The 4,428-nt window shown below is 30.5% G+C and overlaps 1 long non-coding RNA gene across 1 annotated transcript; it reads left to right on the forward strand.

Annotated features, from left to right (window-relative positions):
- Window positions 1-1,790: 1,790 nt before the first annotated feature.
- Window positions 1,791-3,413, forward strand: LOC141676923 (uncharacterized). Its single transcript, XR_012557230.1, has 2 exons — window positions 1,791-1,838; window positions 3,091-3,413. It is a non-coding gene; the product is annotated as an uncharacterized LOC141676923 (long non-coding RNA).
- Window positions 3,414-4,428: the final 1,015 nt, after the last annotated feature.

Below are 4,428 nucleotides of genomic sequence, written 5' to 3' on the forward strand. Positions count from 1 at the left end.
GCGTTCCTGACGGTCCCTACCGTACTGTAGGATTTCAGATGTCAGATCAGGTAGATGCTGTGTGAGCAAACGATGGTGGGAACTGTAATAGTTGAATCAAATACTTTTGGATTATCTGTCGATTTCAAGTCGGAATCGAATAAATTGAATTTATTTATATTTGGGTTGTAATAATTATATTTTGGTTGGTAATTGTAATTTTGTCTAATTTTTTATCCTGTTTAAATTCTGTTAATATCAGAGTTTATTATATTTTTGCTATTATGGTGTTAGTATATTGATGTGTGCTTATTTATTTCCTAATTCTGAGATTCAGGGCGTCAAATCAAGGAGAGTGAATATATTCAAGCCAGATCAAGTTAAGCTACATCAAGTTTTCGTCAAATTTTTATCCAAATATAACATATAAATTTTTGTTAAGAATAGGCCAAAAAAATTTTGAGTTGGATAACTGAGCGCTCAATTGCAAGTTCTATTAACCAAACGCCTTACAAATGATTTAAACCGGCAAAACCCAACCAAAACCCTTACCAGCGCTAGATCCTACCTCCACCAACAAGCATGGCCTCCATTGCTGCCAGATCCGTCTTACGGTCCGCCCGTGCAACATTCGCTTCGAAATTAAAACCACCCAAATCAGCCCCTTCTCCCTTTCGCTTACCCACTCTAAAACCCCCTTCTCATCGCATTTTGAGGTAGCATCTTACTTTTTATTTACTTATCAGTATGTGTTTGCTTTTTTTGAACATCACAATGATATTTATTCATATTAACTTAAAAATTCGTTTAAATATGTGATATTTTAATGGCAATAGGTCACCAGTTGAGATGAGCTTTTGTCTGGACTCAATGCTTCCTTATCATACTGCTACTTCCTCTGCTTTGCTTACTTCCATGCTTTCCTTCTCTCCTCGTAATTTTGCTTGGACTCTGGAAGGTACATGTTATATGTTTATATTTATTTCGAGATAGATTCCACGCGACCTATATTAGGTTCGTGAGAACCGTTATGCAAATTTGTTATTAATTCAAAATTAATAACAAATTTTCATAACACAACATTGAAAATGTGTATTACAAGTCTCTGCTAAAGTAGTTTGAGTCGAACCTTAGCCTATAAAGGGTCCAAGTTAACATGAATTATGTGCGAAATTAGAATGTGAGAACTAGATGTTTTGCAGCTATGTGTTTTTCTGCTCTTTGTGCTCAAACAAAACATTTTGTATTCACCTCTCACATGTAAATTTATATGAACCTATTTATATCAACACCTTTTTAACTTTTGAAAGTTGTAAACATGCTTTTTAGTGCCTTATTTTAATTGTAATCCAGTAATTTCAATATAATTGATCTAGTATTGTTCCCCATTAAAAAACTTTTGGTTAAATTGGTCAGGTAAATGTGTATTTGAACGGAAATTTGTCTATTGAGTACATATTTTTGTTTTTCCATGTACTTTTGTGTTTGTGCTGAGTATATGGTGATTAAGTTTCTGCATGTGTTAACGAATTGACATGATAACCTATTTGGTAGTATGTTTTTGAATTAGACTTCTTGGCGTTGTGAAGTTAGGGAAAGAAGTAATTCTGTTGATTGCAGGAAAAAAATTGTACCTATGGAATTTGAACTCATTTAATATATCTTTCCTACCCTTATATAGAGTATATATTAGAGTAGTCCATAGGCCATAAGTTTATTGACCAAACAAAAAGATGTTCACTTTGCGATGTTAACTATTTGTCTAATGAACATACAGTAACTCATGGATCCTTTTATTTTTTGACGTTATCAGATTTATAGCTTGGACAGGATAGCACCTCTGGTAAATCACAATTAAGGTTAATCCCAACTTTTTTAATATGCATAGCTATGTATAAATGTAGTAAGTTTTATGGGTTAACCATGACTTTACAATCATCTTCAACAAATAAAAATAGTACCATTACTTTAAACCGCCATTTTCTGCCCAATTCTTGTCCAAACATGATCCATTTTTATTATAATATTCCCAGTTTGCTGCATCTCTAATGTGCTCTGAATCTCGAAAATATCATCCCTATACTACCTTGTTTCACACGGTACTAGAAACTTGTTTCAAATTTTGAAAAGATATTAATATTGTATGATACTATTGAAGCAAAATACATCAAAGCATTTCATACTTCTTATGTGTATAAAATGGGGTTTTTATTGCTTTCACAGCACATAGTTTTAGTCCTGTATGTAGTGTGTAAAACTGTTAGCTATCGTTGTTCATATATATTAACTAGCCATCTTATAGCTGAATTAAGTATCATACAGAGTCTGAATTGGTCAGAGATGACCTTCATATTTACAGTCTACATTTTCTAGTAATATGAATTTAATTTTTTGGTGTAGAAATCATGCTGATACCTTCTATTTAATCAGAATGCAACAATGATGTATAATGAAGGACACTGGGTTCGGGCAAAGTTGTGTGTACATGCACCCTCAGTAGAATAATAGCAGCACTGATTGTGCTCCACAAACTCAATATTGTCTCTCTCTCTCATTTCCTTTCATTTTCTTATAATGGAATTAACAATCGGATGAACTAAATGATTAAATAATTGAATTATTTTTACCTTTATTAGTAAAGATATTTCTTTAGCTCTTTCTATCTTTAAAGAAAAATAATTAGGGTGAATTTGACTGTTTATTTTTTATTACCGCTACTGCATACTACTTTTAACTGCTGCTAAGCTAAGATGTTGGCAATAAATCTATCAAGCAAGAAACATGAAGATAAGACGAAACTGGTGTATAAATCTATCAAGCAAGAAACATGCAGTCCAATATTCCGTTTGATCACACTTAATTTTCTTTTGTTCGATGCAGAAGATAAGACGTAACTGGTGTATATATATATTTGACGAGATGATTTTTCTGGGAAATTGAAAGAACAGTCATGTCCTTGTGGAAAAGATTTACTTGCATATTGCATTTGGCTTTTTTTTTTGTAGTTCATGATCTAAATCCTTGTGTGCGTGGACTCTGTAGCTTGGAGATATATTAATAAACTAGTATTGTTATGCAATTAATATATATTTCTCCGCAACTACATTGTAGATGCCTAGATGGAGATGGTTGTTGCAAATTGATGGCTATTGATGCTAGAGGACACTGTAAAACTGCAGGCGCTTTCTACTTGCTTTTGGAAGTACAATATATATAAGGGAGACTTATAAGAACTTATGTTTCCTTGGCAATTTTGGAGTGTTCTCTTCTTATTTGGTAGGGGTTGTTTTTGTTAAAACTTAAAATAGTGAAATTGTACTCCAGACTTTAATAGTTGCAGGCATCAGATTATCACAGTGCTCATTTACAATTAGTGGCATATAACCTGTGCGATGTATGGATTGTTTTTAACACTCGAATAATTTTTAATAATATATGTTGTCTTAAAAATTAATAATATATTAATATAGATTTTCAATAGTTGAAAAAAATATATTGAAGAACATAATAAGTTATAATAATATATGTTTGATGATAATTTGAGACTTGACTGAAAATAAATAATATAATATATAATATGTTATTTACGGGAATTGAATCTTGAATATGTAGAATTTGTCAAAAATAAAGAATATAAAAGTTTAAATATAATTTGTTAACGGGATTCGAACTCTGAACTTATGAGAGCAGTTTAAATATTAATATAATATTATTTTATTATTACATTTAAAGATTTCGATTTATATTTCTTTAGATTTGACGGTTGTTATTTATCGCATAAATAACCGTAAATAAAAGGTGTTTAACTTATAATAGTATAGTACATATAGATAGATTTGTTGCTTGGTTTGTTATAGGAAGTTATTTAATATTTATTATGAAAGTTTCGGAAATACAATAGTCGGGAAATAGGAAATATAATTTATTCGATGGCAATATTTTACTTGACAAGCCTAAGTTATTAATGAAAAGATTGGTGAGCAACTTCTCATGATCGATCGATGAGTATTCATTCTTCCAAAAATTAACTTCCCTTACTTTTTGTTAATCAAACAATTTCTTCAAATCACACTTACTAGGTATTTCAAGTTCGGGGGTATTTTAATTTCAACCAAATTAAATGGTACTTTGTGGGTATTTTAAGTTTGGGGGTATTTTAATTTCAACTAAACCTCTTAGTATCATCTATAATCTATAAAACAATTAATAGTCCATCCTTTTGAAAATAACTATCATGCTAACTTTCCTGAAAAAAAAATCATAATGTTAACTTTTGACACAGTATTGAAATAATCGTTTCTCAATAATTGAAAATTATACATCAATTTAAAATTGAAAGATATTAATTTTTATTTGGCACAATTTCAAATTAGTAAAAAATTAACAATATTTTTACCCACATGCCGTGTCATAAGTTAAAAAAAACATTTTCTAGAAAGATGCAACTGA

The sequence above is a fragment of the Apium graveolens genome, chromosome 8 (assembly GCF_009905375.1).
Source record: "Apium graveolens cultivar Ventura chromosome 8, ASM990537v1, whole genome shotgun sequence".
In the NCBI taxonomy this organism is placed as follows: Eukaryota; Viridiplantae; Streptophyta; class Magnoliopsida; order Apiales; family Apiaceae; genus Apium; species Apium graveolens.